This window comes from Malania oleifera, chromosome 3 (genome assembly GCF_029873635.1).
Source record: "Malania oleifera isolate guangnan ecotype guangnan chromosome 3, ASM2987363v1, whole genome shotgun sequence".
In the NCBI taxonomy this organism is placed as follows: domain Eukaryota; kingdom Viridiplantae; phylum Streptophyta; class Magnoliopsida; order Santalales; family Ximeniaceae; genus Malania; species Malania oleifera.
The window spans coordinates 45,266,941-45,293,853 of record NC_080419.1 but is presented as its reverse complement, the minus strand read 5'-3'; the positions used below and the strand labels follow the sequence as shown (position 1 = coordinate 45,293,853).

The window sequence follows — 26,913 nt, the reverse complement described above, 5'->3', positions numbered from 1 at the left end:
AAACGGGGACAAACAAGCGATCACATGTAAGAATATATATAATGTCGTGAACAAGGTTGACTCATGACACTAATCCTATGCTAACCCTAAACCCTCTTATAAATGTTGAAATGGTGAGGTGAGAAAGGTAAGAAGCAATCATTACCCCTTTCTTTTCTTCTCTACATTCTCACTTCTTCCTCAAGGTTGAGCATTGAAGATATGGTCCACTGGTTATTCGGAACTTCCCAAGGACTTTTATTTAGAGTAAATTAATTTGTAGGTCGTGGTGGATCAAATGAGGACAGTCTTGTGCTTGTACTCTAGCTTCAAAGTTAAAACCCACAAAAGCCAAAAGTTTATATAGCATGAGAAAGAAAGAATAGAACCAACGGATATATGCTTATCTCTTATTGTCATAAACAATGAATATAACCCAAAAACAGTCAAAAAAGATCAACAGCACCTTGTCCTTTTTGTTTCACCCATGTCTCCTCAATAATGAGTGTTGATGAAGCAAAAGCAAAAGGAACCCAAAAGATAAAACCTAGTGGGGGAGGCATGAACACCGGAACATGATTGTACGTGCAGCTATTCTGTGTCCATCCACCTTAACCCAAAACCTGATAAGCCACCAAAACCCCACCCACCTCTCAAAGAACTCACCCCACTATCTCAATGGTAAAACAGCCATCATCATGTCTGCCGATCTCCCACAGTAGAGCTGGCTAGTTGGTCTACACATGCAGAATACAACTTCCCTCTACTCATCAGTGTTAATTTCTTCAATTCTTCAATCATGTATTTGACGTTTTTTGGAGGCTCTTAGACTCTTTAGATCTTCTTTTTGAGCTGGTCATGGTATCAATATTATACAGGAAAGGTAGAAACAGAAGCTGGAAGAACCTCGCTGTTGGTACTCCTGGCGGCGTCGACGGCGCAAAACAGGTGCACTGCATTAGTGTGCTCCTGTTATGCTCCCCCATGGAGCTCTTCTAACAGTACCAAAGCTGAAGAGAGAAGAAGGGTAGTTGGAACCAGCCACAGGAAGAGATCAGCAACAGCAGTGCCCACAGAAGAGGGAAATGGGGTCGTGGTGGAAGAAATTGGTAATCATATTGAAATATTGGAGGCTGATGAAGGCAGGAGCAATAGAAGTACTGGTGGGTCTGATGGGGCTCACATGGAACCCCCTCCTCTCAAGAGTAATCTCAAGAAGACTACATTGGTAGTGGAGGAGAATCAAGCAAGTACAGGCAGGAGGAAAGTTAGCTGGCCAGATGCTCATGGTGAGGACATAGCTCATGTTCAAGAGTTTGAACCAAGGTAAATTATTAATTAATTAAAATTCATGTCAGCCCTCCCCACCTACTTTAATTAATTGCCGGCTTGAATGATGGGTTGTTTCTGTTTAATAATTTATGCTTTAGTATTACATTTTGTTTTGAAGAAGGAAAAAATAATTATCAAAGCCCCAAATGTTAGGGACAACTGTTTCGGAGGTGATTTGTCATTATCTTTTTTATATATATGCCTAGGCCCCAATTTTGGATCGCATTTCACCTAAACACAGTCTAAACTCCAACCTCCCAAACATGGGGGTTAGAGTTCTATCGATTATAATGAGTTTTGTCAAATTCCACATGGTTCCAAATCAAATACTTATAATCCAATCCATAATTGTTGACATAATATAATAAGAAATGTTTAATCCAAATGTGTTCCTAAAAACTTATCACTAAGGTAATGTTTCGGAATATGAATTTCGGACCTTAATGTTATTTCTGTAGATTTGGATAAAATGTAATCTATAAATTATTGAATTTTTTTCATATTTACAAAAATTTAAACTTAAGTTCCAAAATTTATCTCACCATATGCAAGGTAATTTTTTTCTCATTTTAAATTTTCATCATGCTTAACGATTCAGTCTCTTCTAACTTTTAACTTTATCTTTGTGCGGATTTAGACAAAAAAATAATATGAAATTATATTTATTTTTCACAAAAATTTGAATCCAAAATTCATCCAGTCAAATGCTAGTAATTTTTTTTCCTATTTAAATTTTCTATCGTACTTAATGACTTGGTCTCGTCTTACCTTTTACACATTGTTGTAGTGTGATCGAGGATGGGGAACTTGAGGGCGTGAGGAATTCTTGCGTTTGTGCAATTCAATGAATTGAAGGAAGATATTTGATGGAGGTATGATGTCATATGCTTCTCAATGGAATTATTATATTGATTTTATTTAGTATTCTGTAGGGTAAATCCATGCACATGCATGATGCTTGTTCCTTAATTATTGATACTAGCTTTTGAAAACAAATTTTTTCTTCCTAACATGTTAGGCCTTGGTTTGTGATGGCCTTCTATTTGTGATTAACCTTAATTTCCTTTTCTTTTTGTTAAATGTCATTTGTTCAAAACCTAATCGAAACGGCATTTGACTTTTATCAACAATTAAAGTCATTTTTTTTTTTTTATAAAATCATAAAACTTTAAACAAATCTAACCCACCAAACAAAAATCAAGAGGTTGAACTAATGACGAAAGGAAATTAGACCCAAGCTATCCATCCGAATGATACCTTTCAGAGAACATGATAAAAAATGTTATTTTTCGTAGATGACATTGTTTCTCAATTCTCCTTCTCTAACGAGAAAATTAGCCGCATTATTGTCTTCGATCACCAAGAAATTTATTTTCCTTTAAGGTAATTAACACACCAATTAAAATTCCTTTTTAATTAAGAAATGTATATTTATTTTTCTGCAACCTCCATAACTATGCACTTAAGCTTGAAGACTACATATGAATCTTGGGGGTCACTTCAACAAATTTTTGCTTTTTTTTTCACAATGAGTTAATTGGGTTGCACACAAGGGAAGGAAATCTATTTCTCATCCCATATTCATTATATATATATATATGTATATATATATATATATATATATATATATATGTATATATATATATATATATTTTTTTTCCGAAATATGGACTTGAAAATTCCTGCACAAACATTTCAAGTTTTGACCATTAGATAATGCCTCCCAAGTAACCCAATCCATTTAGTTTGTATATAAATTTTTAATAGTTATTTCGCAAGTACATCAAGTTTCAATATTTTCAATCTCAATTTCATTGAACTGATCATGAATAAGATCATATGCAAAACTACGTTTATTCATGAATCGGTGCAATATTATAAGTCTATAAAGTTTATTTTAATTTATATGCATCTATTCAAGATATATATATATAGACACACACACGAGCGCATATTACATTAAAAGGAAAAAGGTAATAAATAAATAAAAACTATCTATGCCCCTAACTAGAATCACATTTTTACAATAAAAAATTAAGAGATTCTAAAATTTCTAAAGTTTCTAAAAACATCCTTCCTATTATTAATTCTAAAAGTTAAAATGCACAAAATATAAATTAAAATAACAATCACATAACCCTCTTGAAGTATTTATATAATGCACAATCCCTCTTCTAGTAAAAATTGTTAATATTCTAAACAGATTTATGTTTTTAAATCCAAAATCACCATGGATATAGCAATAATAGATTTTATTTTTAATTCCATGTAATTCATTAAACTAATTTTTTATAATTCTTTTGTCATTTCATTTAATTATTGCCATTATTATGAATCTCATTCCTAAGGTTATAACAATCACTTGTAAATATGATTAACAACGCAATTATCTTGAATAATTAAAGAGGATTATGTGGTGACTATTTTAATTACAAAGGTATTGTGCAATAAGCATTTAGTCTAAGGGCATTTTCTACATTTTAGCCTATTTACCCATAATGTACATCCTTTTTGGACATCGCCTTTAATGAAATGGTTTCTTTATCTCTATTTAAGGATGTAGAAGTTATACACTAAACATCAATACCATTTTTTTTTTCTTTTTCTTTACATTCTTCTTTTCATTAGTTCATTAGTTTCTGTTTGAGTGAAAATCAAGCACCTTTTAATTGATGGTATAGATTTAGATGGTTAGATGGTAGATTCGTTGTGAATGGTCTCATTATGTCAATTCTTTTTAAAATTGTAAGGATAATAATATATAGTACGAATTATAGAAATCAAAGAAATTGTAAAAAAAAAAAAAAGAGGAGAAAATAGGGAGGTGAAAAGACTTAGATTAGAAGAGGTAAGGAAAGATAGGGAGGGAAGAGAAACTAAGGGAAGAAGAAAGTGAGAGAGATAGGGATAAAGATATAAAAGCGATAAAAGGCATTGCAACCTATTTAGTGCTGAACTATTATATGACGTTTGTTAATTAAGCTGAATTTGAGATCCCCTTACAATAACCATTACTTGTACTTATACCTTTCTAGGGCCAAATATACATTAATATTACGATTACAAGTATAAATTCAAAATAATAAATCCTAATAATACAGGAAGTTTATAAAACTTTTAAAGCCTAATCATAATTTGGGACTATTTATAATATTAAAGGTAAAATTTATTATAGTTGATATGCTTACCTAATGGTTATCCACCTTGTTGCTTAATGATGGGCAACCTTAGCTTGTTGACTAAGCTGGCAACCATAGTCACCAAATATGATGGGCAAACTTTGGCTAATGATAATGCAACCATCATGTCCTAATGGCTAATGTGACCATCATGTTGGCCCTAGTGGCAACCCAAGAGGGGGAGTGAATTGGGTTTAATAAAAATTAAAGTGTTTGATATAAAATTTAGAGCAATTAAACAAACCAAGAAAATATACATATAAAAGGCAATGATGAATTTAAAAAGAGAGAAAGGAAGAAAGATGCAAAATCTTTTTACACTAGTTTGGCAACAAACCTACATCCACTCTCTCAAGGCAAACCACCTTGAGGTTCCACCTAACCCCTTATTTTTTGAAGACCAAGAAAACCACTTATATCCCTTATTTTCGGAGACAAGGAAATCAAATACAACCCTTGTTTTCTACGGAGACAAGGACAAGGAAACCAATATGAAAGAGATTACAAATCAAATATCCTCACAAAGAATGATTTACAAATTGAAGCTCAAAACTAACTTTCAAAGGATATTCAAAATTATGGCCCAAGAGTTTCAGTATTTCTTTTAGAAGTAAGTAAATCAAGGGCACAAGAGATATTAAGAGAATGAAAGTTTAGGTGCTTGAAAATTTAGTATAGATATCTTCTCTAATGTTCATAAGGCTTTAAAGGACATATTTATAGAGATTTGAGAAAAACTAGTCATTTTTTTATCATTGTAAACTTTTTTAGGTTAAGTTAGTCAATCTCTTATTGGGCTCGATTGACCATTTATTAGCCGTTAAAGAGAAAGAAATGATTGCTATAGGCAATACTAGTCAAACTAGTTGACCATCTTCAGTGGTTGGTTGACCTCTTCTGACTTCTACCTAGACCAATCAAACACCCTTTGTGGGCTGATCGACCACCCCTGGCCATTAGGCCAAGTTTGGTTTTCCTTTTTTTTTTTAATTCTCCAGTTTTAGCTCATTTGTGTCGTACCTTTAATATTCTTTGAGTTTTATAAGTTAAAATACATTACAATTGAGAGAATAAAACTACAAATAAAATAAGATATTAACTTTTCAAATCTTCTCTCAAAACAAGGTTAGTAAAACCTTAGGGTTAACACATCGCCACCTGGCAACTCCATGTTCTTTGTCATCTAGGTGATAAGCAATTGCATCCCTTAGGCGATTTGCACCTCGCCTACAATCTTTTACTTACGCCACTTCTAGGCCATTCTCCATTTAGTCACTTCGGTGACTAGACAACATGTAATTCAACTAGCCTAGATGATATCTTTTTTTATGGAAATTATCTTGATTGAATAATCACCATCACATTTTGAAGAAATATACAAGGGTGGCACAATCAATGCCCCTTCCACAACTGCTGATCCATTTAGTTACTTATTATGCTCATAAATGAATAATCATAAATCGCAACTCAATTTTAGCTGATTACAAGGTGTTATACCCTTCCTTTCTTAGGAAATTCATACTTCAAATATTCTATCTTTTCCCTATTCGTCCATCACAAGCCAACAAATTACATGTTTGAGGGTTACATTAATCATGTCATTAACTAAAAAAAGAGATATTTGTGGGTTATGTTGGTGACCCTCTGCTTAGTTTCTATAATAGTTGGGTGATTTTCATAAGCAATCTTTGTCAAACAATCAGTTACTTGACCATCTTTGCTTAGTTGCCCAAGCGATTAAGTGACTTTCCCTAACTGCCTTCTTTAGTTTGATTGCAAAACAAATTCTTCGCGATACAAAGGTTAATTTCCAAGTATTCTCCATTTTGCCTTCCTTTATTCAAATCTCCTAATTGCTTCTACTTTAATTCACGATCAACAATATGGAGGGAATGAAATGGATGGAAGCATTCTTTGCTTCCATCCCCCAAGGGGAAAAGGTCAACCCTTTGCCATTGGTTGATTTTTTGAAGGCTTCGTTGGAGGAGGCAATAGATAAATGGATTTGTAGGATGAAGCAAAGATAGAATATTTCCTTACTAGCATTCTACTGGTGGATACGATGTCCAACAAATTCCTTTCATTAGTAGGTGGATCGCCAAACTAAAAGCATTCCTCTGAGTCGCTCCTAATCATAATGCATGTTGTGAGATCCTAGAGAGAGGACAAATATCTTGCTAAAGATAAATATCTAGCTTAGAATACCTTGGAGAGCAATATCATCAAGTCAACAATAAAAAATGTGGGAATATTCAGGAACTAGAAATGCTAGAGGTTGAGGTTAACACCACTTGTGCTAGAATTCAGAATTCATTTGTGTTCATCTCCAAATATTATGACACGACAAAAGAGAAAAAGTTGAGGAGATTAGCAATCTAGAATTTTATCGCCGATGCATGCCGCAATAGTTTTGGGGTGAATATGACATTAGTCAATCAAAAGGACTCACTTTAATGGCTACGAGATTTGTCTACCCTCACCAAGCTACTTGGAAAATTAGACTAGGGCTCTTTTTATGTTGTATTTCTCTAACTAAGTCCCAAACAATGGATGAATTTAGATAAACCTAAATAAAACTTAATCAATTTTCCATCCTAGCCTGAGTAATGCTTATCACGCATTTAACTTCAACAGCTTTTCTTTTTAGAATAATTCGCCCTACCCCAAAATAATCAGCCTCATATGAGGCGAGCTTAGTTTAGGTATGCTCATCATGCCCTTTGCTTGGCGATCTTCGTGTAAGCCTCTAGGTGAATGCTAAGATTAGGCAATTATAACTTTTTTTCCAAGAACACTATTCCATTAAGTGGAACTTATCATTTGTTAATGAGTAAGCATTCTTTTCTTTTTTTTTTCAATATTTTTTCCATGAAGAATGTATAACACTTTCTAGGCCGAATAGTGGTTGGTCAAATTATTTGTTATTAATACTTCTAGAATATTGAACTAGAACAAGTTTTGACCAACCAAGTGTGAAAGATGGAAAAGAATCACCTGATTCCATATTTAGTCCAGGCCAGTGGATGGTCCTTGCTTGGCTGAAAGGTTATTCCCCCCCCCCCCCCACCCCACCCCAAAGAAATCACCAATCTCTAGATTGAGCTTGAGCTTATCTTCATTCACAATATTTGGCATTCATCGTTGGCAAGGTTTAAGTACTCAACCAAGGATGTGTAATGGTATTATTCTTATTTAGTATTCTTATTTAGTCGAATAAGAACCCTTTCTTCTCATTCGTATTTTAATTGGCCACTAAGGAATCTTTGTGATATTGGTTGATGGTGGACTCAATATCTTCATCTTTTGTTATACAATCAGTCAATAGATCATTCACATGATCTTCATAATTAATAGTCTCTAGCAAAAGATTATGTTGTCCCCCATGTTGTTGAGTTTGACTAAAGTCATCATGAATGATACGACCATGTGGCGATTGTGAGGAGAATGATGTTTTCCTCCCAACATCCTTGTGCAAAAGAATATGCTGGCCAAATCCTTCATTGCAGTTATAAGTGATGGTTTGGCCATGCCCATAGGAGAACAGTGGGCGAATGGCAATGGAGGCTTTTATAGGTGTTTCTATTGTCAATCTTAAATTGTTGAATATATCTCTACGCATACTCTCTATCCAAGATCTCATATTAGTTTGTAGGTCACCTACTTAAACACTTTCTATTGCCAATTATTGTTGAATCATTGTCAAGTCAACATCAGTAAGTTCAATTGGCTTCCTTGACATAATGGTCTTACCTCAAATCTCTAGTAATTGATGGCATAAAAGGTCCCGCGTGGGCATGACAAAAAGATGTTTAATAAAAAATCAAACACCTTCTAAGTGATGGTGTGCATTTAGTTGTGAATGGACTTGTTATGCCTACTTTCATCAAAAGTGTAAGGATAGCAATAATAAAAATTGTAAAAATCGTAAAAGGAAGGAAAAAAGAGACATCTGAAAAGATTTAGATTAAAAGAGGTAAGAAGGGATAGAGAGGGAAGAATAAAGTGAGAAAGAAAGAGATAAAGATATTAAAGGTATAAAAGACACTAGGGTTTGTTTAGAATTGGGCTATTGCATGATATTTGTTGAGTTGAGTTCTAGATCCCCTTTCAATAATCATTACACATATTTACACCCTTTTAGGGTCAAACAAAGATTAATTCTCTGGTTACAAGCATAACTTCAAAATAATAAATTGTAACAACAAAAGAAGTTTATAAAAAATTTAAAATATAATAATAAATTAGAACCAATTATTAAAGTGTACATGTTTGCCCACTACTTATTCACCTTGTCTCTTAATTATGCGCGACCTTCGCCTATTGACTAAGGGAACCGTTGTCACCAAATATGATGGGCGAACTTCACCTAATGATAATGTGACCATCATTGCCTGGTGACTTTGTTCTCTGCCACTTAGGTGACAAGCAATTTCATCCCTTAGGTGATTTACACTTCTCCTGCAGTGTTTGACTATGCCTCTTCTATGCAATTTTTCCACTTAGTCACTTGGGTGACTAGGCAACACGTGATTCACCTTGCCTATGTAATCTTTTTTTTATGGTGCCTATATTAATTAAACAGTTACCATCACATTCCGAGGAGCGATAAAAGAATGACACAATCAGTTTTATATTTTTCTTATGATTATTTGGACATCAATTTAAATTATTACCCTTTACTAGAGAAATACTTGTTAGGAATGGTTTTTTTACCGATGGTTTGAAACCTGTCAATTACAAGATATTATAGTAATGTATGGACTCATTAAGGTGTTGAATGACTCACATCATTAGGACCCACAACAAACCATATTTCTCATTTGTATGGTGATTCCATTTTAATTTGTTTTTATTAAAAAGTTATCTACACAATAATTTGATTCATAGAAGCGAAATCTTGTATATTAAAGTATTATGGAATAACATATGGATATGATGAATGAAAACTAAAAATTTCAATTTTTGTTTGTTGTTTCTTCATGCATTGTAATAAAATAAAAATAATAATGGTACCAATAAACTATTTTGCCTTGTACTTTTTAGTAATTTCATGATGTATGATTTTTTCTTGTCATCTAATTAAGGGGTTTTATTTAATATTATAGTTTGTTATTTATAGTGTCCTAGATAATTATATTCAATTTAATATGCCGTGGATTTGGGTAGATTTGGAAAACTTTAAATATAATTTTATGTTATATTTTGTCAAATTCATACAAATCCAAATCTAAATTTAAGGTCTCTCCCAAATATAGAGTGAAAGAACACTCTAATCACTTATTAAAGAAGGTAACCAAACAAGCACTCATTGTAGGATTGACAATAAGAAAGAATACAACAATATATAATAGAATAAGAAACACACTGAGAGATATTTCATTAAAAGGGGGAATACAAGAGACCATTATTTCTCGCTTGCCTTGTAACGCCCCAAAATCATCTGCTCTGACATAATAATAACGTCGTCATGACATCTCTGATACCATACTATCACATCCCCATTCTTTTTTTATTTTAATCATAAAGCATATAATCATGATATTTCAAATATGACATCTGCACATTCACTACCCACAAAAGCAAAAATAGACCTATCCAAAACTATACATATCAGAGTATTACCTCTCAACCATTACTATACCATTCCCTTAGACAGAACTATAATCCAAAAACTCAAAACAGTTATATACATAGATCTAAACTAACACTTACCCTATCTGTAATATCTACACCCCGACCCTGAGCTCCTAGGCCTGGTTACCTAGTGATCCGGAAATGTTGAAATATTATCGGGGTGAGACACCTCTCAGTAAGAAGGAATAAATTAGTGCCAGTGTGTGGTAAATAAGTTTAAATATACACATGATTCATCCCTTAATTAACTTAAATGAAATATAAATTTTAAACTATACTCATACCTATACAATTTCATAACACATATTTCTTTTCAATTCATAATTCGGCTCAAAAGCCCTATACATAAAATCTACGAGTTACATGATCTGCACACATATTAAAAATTTGCTAAGATTAAGGCGTTTCGTAATGTCATCTCCCAATCAGTCATTCACAGCAAACACTTATTGAGATTGAGGTGTTTCGTACAGTCGTCCCCTAATCAGCCATTCATAACAAACACTTTCTATGATTGAGGCATTTCGTACCTCCATCTCCCAATCAGCCATTCATACTAAGCACTTGCTGATTTTAAGACGTTTCATACCGTCGTCCCCCAAATCAACAAGGCCTCGGGCTAAAATCTCGAGAATCGGGGCATTTCGCATCGCCATCCCCCTTTGCCCTTCTCCACCATTACTTTAACAAACATCAATACGTTTCAGTGAGCGTTTTCGTAGTGTAGTTTTATTTGCAAATTTTGGTTGTCCTAAGCGTAATTTGTGTGTTATCATTATTATTAAATACATGTTTTATGGTTCATGATTATATATTTCATGTTTTATAATTTTTGTGTGTGGCTATCATTATGAATACTTGTTGTATGTTTTATGATTGTATGATTCATGTTATATAATTTTTGTGTAAGGTAAGGGTTTCTAAATGTATTCGTAAGTGGTAGATGTATAGTTTCCAATCATTCACGTGAATGTAACCAACTATCATACTGTTACTCTGTATAAATCACTGTGATACTGTAATTCTGAATAAAACCATATCTTTGTCTATATAATACCATAAAAATCGACAGATTTAATTATGCATAATAGTCAATCTCATGCCACACAATTTGAGTGATAATTCATAATATAATAAATTGCCTGAAAAATATATATTTTGCTGAGAATTAACATATTGGTATCCTCTAAGATTTTTCTTAATCTCAAAATACCTGGTTTTCCAAAAATATACTAAAAATAATATTTCAAAATTTCAATTTCCATAAGCCTGAATATTCAGAAAAAAAACATATACATTATTCTTGATAATCTCAAAACATTAAATCCCTGCAGTTTCATTTAATTCCAAAATACTCCCCAAAATCTGAACATAGATATAATTAATTCACATAATCAATTTAAATCGGCCATATTTTACTTAACATAATTCTTATTAAATTCATGTACTCAAAATTTAATTGGGAATATTTTTTAAAAAAAACTCGACATAATCTATTTTTCTTACCTTATCTCAGGAGTGATGCCTACGATGCTCAAACCACAAAATCTCCCTAATTAAAACGTTGGTGGCCGAAATTAGAACCTAGGGATATTTTCTAATCTTCAATCGGAGCAGGTTTCGTCGAGAAATTGAAGAGAGAGAGAGAGAGAGAGAGAGAGAGAGAGAGAGAGAGAGAGAGAGAGAGAGAGAGAGAGAGAGAGAGAGAGAGAGAGAGAGATGAGAGAGTTTGAGGAGTGAGAGACGAGAGTGGCGTGAGAGGTGGTGGTATGTTCTATTCTCTGGAGAATCTTCCTAAGCTTCAAGATCCATTAGTTTATATATATATATATATATATATATATATATATATAAATATAATTATAACATTATAATATTATATAATTATTATATTAATATAATAAATAGATTATATTATTTAATTAATAATATTTATTTATTAATTATTAATTAATTAATTTTAATTTAATTTAATAATTTTTTTTTAGGATCACTATATGCCTTCCCTCTCTTTCAACTTGAACTCTCCTTATATAGAGGGGAGTAAGGAATTTGTTGTGGCATATTTATTCTTACTTCTTACAAAGCATGCTTCTACAAAGTTAAAATGACATAAAGCTAAAGACTCTTTTATCTAAAGAAACTTTTTTAAGGCAACTTTGGATAAAGCTTACAACGATAGTGACATAAAGCTTACAAAAGTTACGACATAAAGCAATATACTAAAAGCTTAAAATGAAAAAGTTGGTGCAGACATCACATACCAAACATCACTTCAAATTTATAATGTGAGAACCAATTTGCCCATCTGAGAAGTTGTCCTTGGGAGAGGATCTTTTGCTTAAATTGTATCATCTTTGGAAAAGATGACATGCCCATTTCTACTATAAAAGTATGTCCAATGAAATTGAACTCAAATTTTTTTATTCCTCTTCTCACCACCAAAATCTCCTTGAACATGGATTGATAATGTAATTTAGATTCTTTAGATACTCCACTCTTGTAACCACAAATATATCAAGTCTCATCATCCTTTTCTTCAATTAAGGCTGCACCCTTGTAATTATCACTTGCATCAGTCTGCAAGAGTCTTTTGCCTTTGTCAAGAATTTGGAGTGGTATCAATCACATAGTCATTCCTTTAAGTGACCTTATCGCTTATGTGTTCTAGATTCCCAGGGGGGCACATCTTTCTTTTTCAAAATTTAACGTAGTGTTTCTATGTAGACTACCAATTTTGAGACAAATTCTGCCATGTAATTGACTATACCAAGAAATTGCGACAATTGCTTTGTCGTGATATGGCTGCCCAGGAAAGTGTTAAGTTGTGTTACTATATGTGGCTGCAATTTGTATGTTCCTTGGCTAATCTTCATCCCAAGGAAATTAATAATTTTTTTTTTGACAACATGATCCCATAGTGTGTAATTATCTCCGTAAGTTGATTTAAGAGATCAATATGGGATGTCATATCTTTTGAGAAAGGAGAATATCATCAATATAGATTAGGCATGGTGACGGATAGGCTAGAATATCTTAATCATTGCCTTTTGGAAAATGGATAAAGCCACCTTAAGCCCAAATGGCTTGACGGTCCATTGATAGTGAAAGTTGGGGATGCAAACAACCATATTAGGCCAATCGTCTAGATGGATACCCAAATGCCAAAAGCCCGCTTTTAAATTAAAATTTGAGATTATTTGGGCCTCCAATAATTATGAAAATAGACTATCTTGATTTGGTAATGGAAACTTATCATCTGCAATGAAGTGGGTAAGTGGCTAATAATTAATGGCAAGTCTAAGCTTACCTTTGGTCTACTTGGCTCTTTTATTGACATAGAAGGCCTCACAAGCCTATGCTAACTTAGTGGGCTCAATTAGTGCTTCTTGCAGTTAGAACAGTTTATTATAGTATATGCTGCTCTAGATTCATTCCTTTATAGCTTGCCTTTGTAGGGTTGATATCCTCATTTTTCTTGAATGGAAGATTAACAAAGAACTCTAGGTTCTTCCATAGCGACTTTGAACATTTTCTCAAGAATTCACTCTGGTTATCTTCATAGCTTGTCTAGATTAATTGAGCTCTTACTTCTTCCAAGCTTTGGGTGATGTGGAAGAGATTGGGAGTTGCAATAGATACGACCAAAACTTTAGCCATCATTTTGTCCACTAGACTTTGTTTCAGTGTTGGATTATGTCGAACCCAATAAGTAGGCCTTTGTTAGGAAGGTTTGATCCAAAAAATGTGGTGTTAATTAAGCATTTTGGATGAAGCTTAATGAGAATCGGGACACTATTTATCTTTTGGAAGATTGTTTGGTCTCAAGAAACTGCAGGCTACTCCTATGTCAAAAGATGTTATAACTTTAATTGGTTTTGAGTACTTATGAGCTAGTACCCACACTAGAGCAAAGGGTGATATGTAGTCTCTCTTCTTGAATTGTGCAGCCAATAATTCTTGAATTAAACACAAATTATGAACCTCCTATTCTATTGATACTACTGGATAACATTCATTATTGATAGGTTGGTTGTGAGACCATTTTGGACTTGGATCAGCCTGATAGCTTTTGAAATCTTCATCTTCTTCGTCCAAAGCATCTAATAGGTCTGTTTTCTCGCCTGGAAGGTAAGGATGGATTCTTTGTTTTGGTGATCATTTAGAGAGAAAATGGATTTAGTGTCATCATATAAGACTTTATGAAACATTTGGATTAGTTTGATTCTCTTTCATCCATGAGGACATTTCTTTGCATAAGGTCTCTTTTGGTTGCAAATGTAACATCATTGATCTTTTAGGTCCTTCCTATGCCTCTTCTTTCTCAAATATTTTCATTTTTTCTCTTTATCCTTATATCTTCTAAACTTTACGGAAAGAAATACATCTTTTATTTCTCCCATTGAACAAGAGGCTTATCTCCTTTATGTTTGATGAGGAGATCTTTTCTTTTACTTTCTTTGGTTGTTTTGATGTTTGTTTTATGGACTCTTCTAAACATGTCATATTTTCTGCAGAGTGCATCCAAATTCATTAAAGCACATTGTTAGAGTTTACGAAGATAAGTTATTTCAAGTCTTTTTCCACTCATTTGAACTTCCCAAAGAACTTCTCATCCTAGTATATTTAGTAGATGTTTTAGGTACACTTGCTTGCGATTGATATCATCTAGTCTGCAAAGAGTGTCATATCTCTCAAAGATGAGATTATAATGCTCCTCAAGATCTCTTCTTTTAAGTTAATTCCCTTGTTTACGTAATATGGTCTTCCTATGCTCCATAGAACGCCTCAATGATTGTGTATATGAAGACTTTGAGATTTAAAACTTGTAAAATCTGTAGTTGTCAATAGTTTCCAAGATTTATCCACTAGATTCTATCTATTAATGAACTTGGAGATATCCCTTCCAATGACTTCTTTTAGTGTAATCCATTCTTTCATTAATTCTACTATACACTAGGCATGGAGCTTAAGAGTTTTATTCCTCCACTAATTTGGTACAATTCCTTCAAATGAAATGGTTGGTCCATTACCACTTGAACTGCTTGGGCTTTGCATTAGGATGGCAAATAAGGTGTTCTCGAAGAGATTTATGTTGTCATATATTCCCTCATCATAAGTGGGATTATTGAATTATAATATATAGGTTGATGTTTTAGTCATCATGGTGGCTCTAGGGGATTGTATCTCCTATTTAAATGAACATTGGGATAATTCATCTTCTTATGATGGAAAGTTTTGGAAGTCAATTTTTCTTCTTTTGTCACTTCTTCAGGTTGCCTTTGCAATCGATCTGAGATCTTTACTAATAATTTGGAAATTGAGTTTTCTTTCTCTAAAACCATGATACACAGCTCTCGATCGGGGATACTTAACTCATTGTTTGTCTTTTTTCAATGTTATGAAGGCTACTGTTGTTTCAAACCTTTGGGTTTGGGTTGGATCCTGAGTATGTGGCCTCTTCTTCAAATAGAGAAAGGAGATGCTCCCCCTAAAGGAAGCTTGTATCAATATAGGCTGGTACATTGGTTGAGGAGAAATAAATGCCAAAGTGGATGGTGGGAATAAGCGGTCTATCCTTGCCTATTTGTGTTGCTGTTGTTGGCTCTACTTGAGAGAGTTTAGCTAAGCTTTAAGATGTTGTATTTCTACTTCTTTATTTTTGAAGGTAAGCAAGAATGTTGCCATTTGTTGGATCATTTGCATTATTTTTTCATGAATCCTTTGGATATGATTTTGGCATTTATCAATAAGGATGGTTTTAATGTCAAATTTATTCTAAACTTTGTGGGTTTGCTCCCTTTGGTTATCAATAATTTGTTGCGACATCCTATTTTGCACAAGGAAATTTTCTAATTGCCAATTGAGAGTTGCTTCAACTATAGAGACTTGTTTGGCAGATCTATCTAGGTTGAAAATAATTGAATCTCTGACCTTCTAGGAATGTTTTGTTCTTGACATCATATCTTCATATTCTAATGGTGGGAAATCACCATCATATATAGTTTGAAAGTATTAGCATGTTCACTTGGGGAAGATCATCATGTGCCTTTTTCTCTCCATATTTGACATAATAGTCAAATTTGCCTAATGATTCTCCTATCAAACCAATTGTTGAATCTCTATCTTAATTTGTATCTTTTTTTTTTAAGCGTTCACTAGACATTCTTCTTCTTTTTTCGCCTTTCTCTCTTTTCTTCTTTATAATCATAAATAGGATCCTTTAGATATATGTTAGGAAGTTGGGTCTGATGGGGATTCCTGGCCTTTTAGAAAGGAGATGTGAATATTGTCATCCTACATGGTTCTATAGATGGGTTCATGATGTATGATCGACTTAGGGATGTGATGCAGTTGTTCCTACTTGGTGATCCAAGACTTTAGAAGGAGCTTGAGTATCTTTTCTCTAGGTAACTATCTTGGGATATGGACGTGGCTCAAGACAAAGGTGGTATCATAATTGAAAAAGACAGTGTCCTGGTTTTCTTAGGGGGTTGGAAAAATCAAAGGAATATTTTGGATTCTATTAACCATATGGTGATGAAGAGTGGCTACAAAAGAATTAAAGATCTGGGGTGCTTCAACAATTTAGACTTGGAACTTGAGAATGGTTCTCATATTTGGGTTTGATAAGTGCATGCAAAAGTTAGGGAAGACTATGAAGCTAACAGTTCCTGCATTCAGTATTGTTTGCATAGTGGAAATGCAAGCATGCTTATACTTTCCAAACTTCAAGTCAAATAGCACAATTTTGGAGCAGACAGAGAGACCTTTCCTCCCATGGAAGGTAGGGTATAACTTGACCGCACCTATATGAATATGAGTGTATCGTTGGTTGAGATACCTTCATAAAAGATCTGAAGAAAATTCCAGGGTGCCAAACTATTCTATTTTGGTTGCCAAAAGTTGATGAGAACCAAAGGGTGTAGATTCGATAATCTCATTAACATATCTTGGCACTACTGTCTTGCCAATGATCTTCTTCAAAAGATTTAAAGGAAACCTGGTCTTGTCATAAACATAGTATGAATTTGTGATCTGGGAATTTTGGGTTTGAAAAACTAGACCATCTTCTAGGACATAATCTACCTTATATATATAATCAAGATGATCTAGGCTAAACACAGATGAAGATCTAGGAGAATAGTAGAAGGATTGAGACGGAATAATCATCGCTTTAGAAGACATGGTTACTTAATTGACACGTTTAGAACCTCTTCTCACTACCTATTAATGATTGGATCTCTTGCCCATCTTATGAAGTTATAAAGCACCGAATGGATCTAAGTATTCCTATTCCATACCTGTCACTAGAAAAGTCAGCTCTGCTTGACCGAAACACAACCTTATCATGGACTATCAATTGGTTAAGGGCACCTAAAGTCTTATTCTCTGATAACTTAAATGGAAAGGAGTGCTTATAATTGAGCATTGAGTCTGGCTTTGTTCATCATTGTTCTAATGTGGAGGATCTACAAGAGTTGTGGCAACCAAAGAGCATACTGAGTTAGAACAAAAACCTCTGCTATAAGCAAAGAGATCCAAGCGTAAGACGTAAAATGGAAATATTTGAACAAAAATGTCCAGTAAAATCTAAAAAAGAGATACGAAGACAGATATCAACAGTTGGTTTGCTTGGAGAATCATTAGGAAAATTTTACTATTATGTCAAATATGAAGAGAAAGAGGCACATGATGATCTTCCCCTAGGTGAACATGATAAGACCTTCAAACTATTATGGGGATTTCCCATTGTTAGAATATCAAGATATGAGATCAAGAACAAAACATTCCTAGAAAATCAAAGATTCAATTATCGTCAACCCAAACAGATCTACCAAACAAGTCTCTGCAACTGAAGCAAATCTCAACTAGCAATTAGAAAATGCCTTGCATAGAATAGGATGTTGCAACAAATTGTTGATAACCAAAAGGAGGTAGCCAACAAAGTTGAGACTAAATTTGACAGTACAATTATCCTTAGTGATAAATGCCAAAATCATATCCAGAGGATTCATGAAGAACTTATGCAAATGATTTACCACATGTTAGCATTGTCACCCACCTTCAAAAATAAAGAAGCAGAAATGCAACATTTTAAAGCTCAGCTAAAATCTCTCAAGTAGAGCCAACAACAACAACATTGATAAGTGAAGATAGAACCTTTCTTCCCACCATCCACTCTGGAATTTAGCTCTCCCCAACCAATGTACTAGCCTATATCAATGTAAGCTTCCTTTAGAGGGAGTGATTCTTTCTCCATTTTAAAAAAGAGGCAACATACTCGTTAACCAACCCAAACCCAAAGGGTTAAAACAACGGCAACCTTAACACAGAAAAAAAAAAAAAACAAATATTCAGTGAATCAAGCATCCCAAATCAAGAGTTGCATAGCGGAGTTTTGGAGAAAGAGGAGATACAGCTCTCCAAAGCCGCCATAATGACCCAACCATCCACTCACTGATTAGAATACAATAATCCCACTAATGATGAGGGAATAGATGACAACATTAATCTCTCAGTGAACACCTCATCTGCCATCCTAATGCAAAGTCTAAATAGTTCAAGTGGTAATGGACCAATCATCTCATTACAAGGAATTCCATAAAATTAGTGCAAGAATATAATCCTTAAGCTCCATGCCTAGTGTGCAGAAAAATTAATGAAAAAAGGGATCACACTAAAGAAATTCATCAGAAGGGTTGTCTCTAAGTACATGGGTATACTCAAAATATAGTGGATAAATCTTAAAGACTATCGACAACTACGGATGCCACAAGTTCCAAATCTCGATATCTTCATATCCATAATCATTGAGGAATTTATGGAGTATAGAAAGACCATGTTACCCAAGCCAGAGAAGAATATATGAAGATCAAAAGTTGTTCGCTTAAAAGAATAGATCTTAAGAAGCATTATAATCTCATCATTAAGAGATAGGATACTCTTTGCGGATCAGATGTTATCAATCTCAAGCAAGCATACCTCAATAGCCTACTAGATCCCCTAGGGGAAGAAGTTATCTAAGAACTTCAAATGAGTGGAAAAAAGACTCAAAAGAACTTCTCTCAGTAAACTCTACCAAAGTTCTCTTATGAATTTGGATGCACTTTGCAGAAAATATGATAAGTACAGAAGAGTACAAAATGCAAGCATGAAGATAGCCAAAGAATGTAAAAGAAATATCTCCTCATCAAACATAAAGGAGATAAGTAGTGCTCTTGTTCAATGGGAGAAAAAGAAGATGTATTTATTCCCAAAAAGTCCAAAAGATCCAAGTATAAAGAGAAAAGATAAATGGAAGTCATGCAATCAAGGTTTCAAAGCAGCAAATGGAGAACATTTTAAGGTCAAATTAAAGAGCACCTCAATTTACATTAAGCGTCATCCAAATTTCTTAATTAAAGCTACTTTGTTTGGATTCAACCTTTATAACAAAGACCTACTTATTGGGTTTGACATTATCTAACACTTAAATAGAGTCCAGTAGACAAAACAAGAGCTAAATTTTAGGTCATAACTCTTGTAATGGACCAAAAATCCTAATATCTTCCACATCACCTAACCGTGGAAGAAGTAAAAGCTCAATTAATCCAAGGAAACTGTGTGGATAACCATAGCGAATTCCTAAGGAAGTGTTCAAAGCCACTATGGAAGAACCCACAGTTATTTTTTAGCCTTCCATTCAAGAAAAACGAGGATATAAACCCTACAAAGGTAGGCCACAAAGGAATGAATTCAGAGCATTATTCATTAGCCTATAATAAGCTATTCAAATTGAAAAAAGGACTAATTAAGCCCGTTAAGTGACAATGGGCTTGTGAGGACTTCTATGTCAATAAGAGGGCCGAGCAAACTATAGGTAAGCTCAGACTTTTAATTAATTATCAGTCTCTTAATCACTTCATTGCAGACGATAACTTTCTGTTATCAAATCAGACCATTCTATTTTCATAATTATTATAGGCCCAAATCTTCTCAAAATTTGATTTAAAAGCAAGCTTATGATAAATGGATATCCATCCAAATGATCGGCTGAAGACAACTTTCTATATCCCTAACTTTCACTATAAATGGACCATAACAACAATTGGGCTTAAGGTAGCCCCATCCAATTTCCAAAAGGCAATGATCAAGATACTATAGCCTATCCTTCACCATGCCTTAATCTACATTGATGGTATTCTCCTTTTTTCAAAAGATATGGCATCCTACATGAAACTCCTAAATCAGTTTAAGGAGACAATTATATACTATAGGATCATGCTATTAGAAAAAAGATGATAATTGGAGCAAAAGCTATTGATTTCCTTGGGATGAAGATTAGCTAAGGAAAATATGAATTATAGCCATATATTATTGTGACATAGAAGCGGTAAGGTTGCTTAAAGCAATAGCTATACAATTGCCACCACTCTAGATTCCTAGCAAAAGAATCTTACAAACACAAGTGATAATTACAAAGATGATGGGACTAGACATATTTGTGGTTACAAGATTGGAGCATTCAAAGAATCCAAATTACATTATCACTCCATGTTCAAGGAGATTTTGATAGTGAAAAGAGGAATTGAAAATTTTAAGTTCCATTTGATTGGACATACTTTTACAGTAAATATGGACATGTCTTCTTTTCCAAAGATGATACAATTCAAGAAAAATATCCTCCTATAGGGACAACTGCTCATATGGGCAAACTGGTTCTCCCTGTATAAATTCAAAGTGAAACATATCAAGGAAAAGCACAACATCCTCAATGAATTTTTCTCAAGGCCAACCAATCTCCACGTCTTCTTTGTTATGACATCCTCACCTTTTTCAAGTTCACTTTGTTTCACAAAATGAGTCCAAAGTCTTCCTAGTGAAATCCAGGACAACATCCTTTACCACACCATCAGAAAGGAAAAAAAAAAAAAAATGATTCAAGGTCTCTAGTCCATTCTCCTTTTTAATTATGAATTGGTTGATGCACTATTAAAATATCTAGACTGACATTTACTCTTTCCCTACATTAATGGCCTCTAGGTCCCCACACTATCTTACCTAACTTTCTTGAAAGAGGCTTTCCTTCTTATATGGTATTTGGCTAGAATATATCATATTGGTATGATTCTGCACAAGTCATGGACTTACACCTTAATCACAAATCAAAGGCAAATGCCTCAGTAGTATAGTTTTCTCAAAAATTGGTTCTTGTTCTTCAAAAATGAAGTATAATGGGTTGATTGGCTTGATTTCATGACTAATTTCCCATATTTTTTTGTCACATTTCATCCCAAAGGTGAAGTCCAAACATAGGGGGGGTAGATATGTTAATATCTTTCCCATGTATGAAAGGATATGCAGCTTCAATTAAAACCCATTTATGGATCCACACCTATCAACACCCCATTCGATTGAAACATAGAAAAAGCATATGTTATTTCAATAATGTTGGTCCAGAAAAATTGGCATAATGCCTATTCAACCTAGTGCATTATTGATGATGGAAGGACCAAAATAGTTATTATTCAATCTTATTCTCCCATTTCTACAAGACTTACTTAACAAATAGGCTAGCTCTCTACTATGTGGATCATACAAGCAACAATGGAACCATTAATGACCTATAAGTAATGACCTAATGCAATGCCCCGAACCCGAAACTAGGGTCTAAAGTGTTATTTGAAATAAATCTCTAATACCACCTCGTGATGCCCTGAACCCACCAAGCGGGGCCCGGGTGCCATGTGTTCTATTACTTGTACCTGGCTCTATATCAGTTACGCGGCGGAAATAATAATAATTCTTTCATAATATACTAGAGTTTCTACATCAATATACATCTCAAAAAAATAACCCAACATCTAGTATTCACAACATTTACAACTCTAAAAACATAAATATATTACAACCCCAAAAATTATAACCAAAATTTATACCCTCTCTTTCTTTCAAAAATGCTATACCAGGCTCGAGCTCTCTAAGATCGATCACACGAAGGTTCTCAAAAAGATAAATTCAAGTATTTGGTGAGACACATCTCAGTAAGGATGGAATACACTAAATCAATGTGTAGCTATCTTGAGGTTTAAGTACAACATATATATTCATTATTTTCATATGAAACCACAATTATGAAAACATTCTCTATTCCTACTCAAACACATGCAAGGTATTTTACCAATGAGAGTTCCCAAGGATAGGGGCGATTACTCTCCTATACAAGTAGCACCCCTCTGCTCTGATACCTTAAGCAACCTACGGTCACAACTGAAGCATATCAGGGCACTTACCTTACTCAGTAAGCTTTCAGGTGGATGATTTATCTTGTACTCACACATACACCCAAAGATTTACTAGCAGAAGTTCCCGAGAATAGGGAAGATTACCCACCCATATAAGTAACTTCCCTCTGTCATAATACGTTTTGCAGCATACAGCTACATCTGATACCTATCAGGGCACTTGCCTTTCTCAGCAAGCCCTTGGGCGAAGAGTAGACCCCGTCCCAAGTACATGTAATACTACTATATTTATAATACTGATAATACTTTACTACATTACTCTTTATGATGTTATCTCTGTGTCATTCATTACATTTACATTCATATTCTGCATTTCTCATTTGTGTATTCATGTTTGCTTTCACATATTATGTTTTCATATCATTTTCGTCTTCTGTTCTAATATCTGTTGTTCTCATATCTTCCATTTCCATATTCGTTGTTCTCATATTATCCATGGTTAAATTTAAAATTATGCGTTTAGAACCCTTTATACCAGTGATAATCATAGTCATGCTTTCACCCCATGACGAGTTGTGCGGCACAAAAGCTGGACTTAACCGTGGTTGACCCTCAAGAGTTAAATTAACCACATTCTACATTCTGTAGGTCTGATTGGCTGTTCCCATACTGGTCTGGACTCCAGGGGGGACACTACCCTTCCCAACACAATCGACCATCCCGTCTCCACACTCTCTCTAAGATGTGTGGGTGCACTAGCACTACCATACATATCTGCAATAATACTGTGCCCTTTTCTGGTCCACCGGAGTTCTTAAACCATACATTGTAATTTAACATTACCAAACACATGCAAAATAAATCATATCATATTTAATTTTTAATACATTTCCAGTATTTCCAGCATCTCATACATATATCATAGTTCAACACAGAAACTTCATTTTACTCATGTCACACAATTCAACAACAGATTTCATACGTTTACTGTAAAATAAGTCAACCCACATTCATTGTTCATATACTGAAAATATACATTTAATCTCTTATACAATTAATCAGAAAATTTGCCGTTTTAACTTTCCATTTTCACAAATAATATCTAGTAGCACAGCCTTAGGCTCAGAAATTTACAATTTAAACGGTTGGCATTTCAGAACCCACATAAAAAACATATACATATATACATATTATTTCCATTTTGCACCAGTTATTTTCTCAAAAATCCTGATTTATTAGATTCCCCTTACCTGATTTCCTGAACTACGCCAGCACAAACCCCAAAATGATGCCTGCAGCGCTCACCCGAACCCTAATTCAAAGACCCTAATTTATCAACTCAAATCTCAATACAACACTCATTAAATACTTCCTAAGTTCCACATACCTCAATCAACAATAAAATTCTAAAATATCTCACTTCCCTTGATTTTGGGATAATGCCACAAAATCCCAAATCAATGATCAGCTTCGATAACCTTGCACATAAACCTCGTAGTGGTCTCGGATTGTCCAAATGGACCTTAATGGAGTGAGAATCTAAGAAATATGAGGGAAGAACCGTAGGGTTTTGTGAGAGAAGAAGAAAGAAATTGATTTGGTTTTGAAAACATTTCATAGGACTTTCTTTAATATCACCTCTGCAGAGAAAACCGTCGCCGGTTTTCTCAGCCCTTCAAAATTTCGTTGCCAGTTTTCTCTTTAACAGGCCTAATTTTACCGTTTCACCCATTATCGGCCCGCGGTAATTCCACATAACCGTTGCCGATTTTTTCTTCATTCCAGAAAACCGCCGCCAGTTTTTTTTTTCCGAATCTCTACACCTATTATCTAGCTAAAAAAGAAAAAGAGTATTAGGCAAATCATAATCTCTAATATGTCATGTCTACACTAGATTTTTCATTATTAGCTTTAACTATGCTGCTTTGTGTCACTATCGTTGTAAGCTTTATCCAAAGCTACTTTAGAAAAGTTGCTTTAAATAAAGAGTCTTTAGCTTTATGTCATTTTCGCTTAGTAAAAGCATGCTTTGTAAGGTGTAAAGATAAATAATACTAAATCATATTCTCTTATTCCCCTCTATATAAAGAGAGTTCTAGTGAAAGAGAGGGAAGGAAAGCGACAACTAATTGTCTCTTGTAAGAGTTCTCTTGTATTTCCTTGTTCTTGTTTAATGAAATATCTCTTGGTGTGTTTCGTGTTCTATTATATCTTAATTATTCTATTCTTTCTTATTATCGAGCCTACACTTAGTGCCCAATTAAAACTAGGATGCTATTATTGTCAATTATGATAGCACCCTTGTCCCAAGCCACGTCCATATCCTAAGACAGTTACCTAAAGAAAAAACTACTCAAGCTCCTTCCAGAGTCTTGGATCACCAAGTATGAACAACTGCATCACATCCCCAAGCCTGTCATACTATTTAAAACCTTCTTGGCACATAGTGTAAAATTCAATCCCTACACAGATAGAACCATTTTGTTGCAACCATACCTAAAAAGTCATACCCAAATATAACCAAATATAAATGAGTAGATAGTTTGGGATATCCAAAGTCTTTTATCAATCCTGCATTTTTGAGTATAGATTTGAAGTCTTGAATTTAGATTTATGCAAATTTAGACAAAACATAATATATAATTACACTCTACTTCTTGCAAATTTGCACAAGTTCATATCTAAACCCTAAAATCTATGCTCTCAAAATATTTGCTAAGGCTACATTTGGATTAAATATTTTTGCTGGAGAAAAAAAAAAAAACAAAGAAAGAAAAGTAAGAAGAAAATTTATTTTTCATTGTGTATATATATATATATATAAGAGTATGAATAGTGTAAATCATTGTATTGACAAAAATATCTATATTTTTTATAATAATTAAAAAAAAAAGACTTAAAAACTCCTAAAAAATATAATTGTAAATTAGTGTGTGGACAAAAGTATCTTTACTTTTTGAAAGTAAATTTTCATAAGATCAATATCTCTTTAAAAAAAAAAAGTAAATTTCTATACTATATACGCAAGTATGGATAGTGTAAAATATTTTATAGACAAAAATATTCTTATTTTTATTGACAAATTTTATTTTTGAAATTTTAAAAAATTTAATCATTTATTTTTTACTTTAATATTTTATTTTCTTTCTCATGTTCCTCTATAATGAATTATGAAAAAGTAAAATTGAATCTTAGGCTACATTGTGTATTGTCCAGCCTACGTTGTGCCTTGTCATATTAGGAGCTTAACGAGCATTGTGAATTGTCATTACATCAAAAATGTAAAGTTTTTCATATGTATTTTTTCATTTTTTAATATTTTCTAAATTCTCAATGAGGATAGCCCACACTAATGAGAATCAAGCATGGAATCTAAATGTTTGGCCTCATGTTTGGGAGTTGAGAAATTGGAGTTCGGATTAAATGTAAATTTATATATGTATATATATGTATATATATATATATATATATATATAATTATGTGAATTTATTTAATTTTTTAGAATTCATATTAATTTCCAACTTTTTTTTTTCTTGTTGTTCCTAGAATTGCAGGTGGATCTTCTTTTGAATGTCATCTTCCATAGCTATTCGTACTTTAAAATGGAACTAATGAATTAAAGGTGGTGGAGATGAATTTCTGCAGGGGAGCTAATGAATTTGTTTTCATTAACTTTAAAATGTGAGGAAAATGAGAAAATATTATAGGTATCATCTCAATATGTTATATATATTATAGATTTCTTTTCTCCCTAAAACTTTGAGAGTTGTCTTTTTCATTTCTAAAACTTTAGTGATGTGTAAAGCTAATTCTTTGTTCATTAATATCGTATGTGTTTTTTTTATTTTCTCTTTCATTTTCCTAGATAACCAAACACAGAAAATAATTATTTTGAAATTTATTTTTCTTTCCCTAAAATTTTGTATTTGGGTTCTTGGATTTTCGGCAAATGGTACTTGCAAAAAAAAAAAGAACTTCGATAACGAACTAATCTTACAATCTGAAATATAATTTAGTTATTTATAGTTAAGATTCAAGTCCCTCTAATAAGAAATTTCTAAATAAAATTAAATTTATTAAGTTGAAAGGTAGAGAGTAATGGACCAGTTATTTGAATGAATTACTTGACTACCCAAAAGACCTTCAACACCAATATATTATATTTTAAAAAACAACCATAATATAATGATAATTGTCTTATGAACAAATATATAATTATTATTAATTGAGAATATATTATACACAATATACTATAATATATAATATTTGAGAATACATATTATAATATAGTTAATTTAAATATCATGTATTGAATGGATCTGCAGTCTGATTCTTGTGCATGAGAATATAATGCGGCATAAGAGCACTGATATGGTAATATTTTCTCAAGGAAAATGCTTTTAGAAGTTAAGTCAATGAATACTTATTCTTAAGAATGAGTGGAAAATAAAATTGAAAAGGGTGCCACAAAAATAAAATCTGAAATTTTGAGAACAGTTCCTTTCAAGTTGGTTAGTATTGTTATAAAAGATGCAGGAAAATAAATAAATAAATAAATCAA

The 26,913-nt window shown here is 33.3% G+C and overlaps 1 long non-coding RNA gene across 1 annotated transcript; it reads left to right on the top strand.

Annotated features, from left to right (window-relative positions):
• Positions 1-371: 371 nt before the first annotated feature.
• Positions 372-26,194, top strand: LOC131152403 (uncharacterized). The gene is made up of 3 exons (XR_009135938.1): positions 372-1,305; positions 2,099-2,183; positions 25,899-26,194. It is a non-coding gene; the product is annotated as an uncharacterized LOC131152403 (long non-coding RNA).
• The last annotated feature ends 719 nt before the right edge of the window (positions 26,195-26,913 follow it).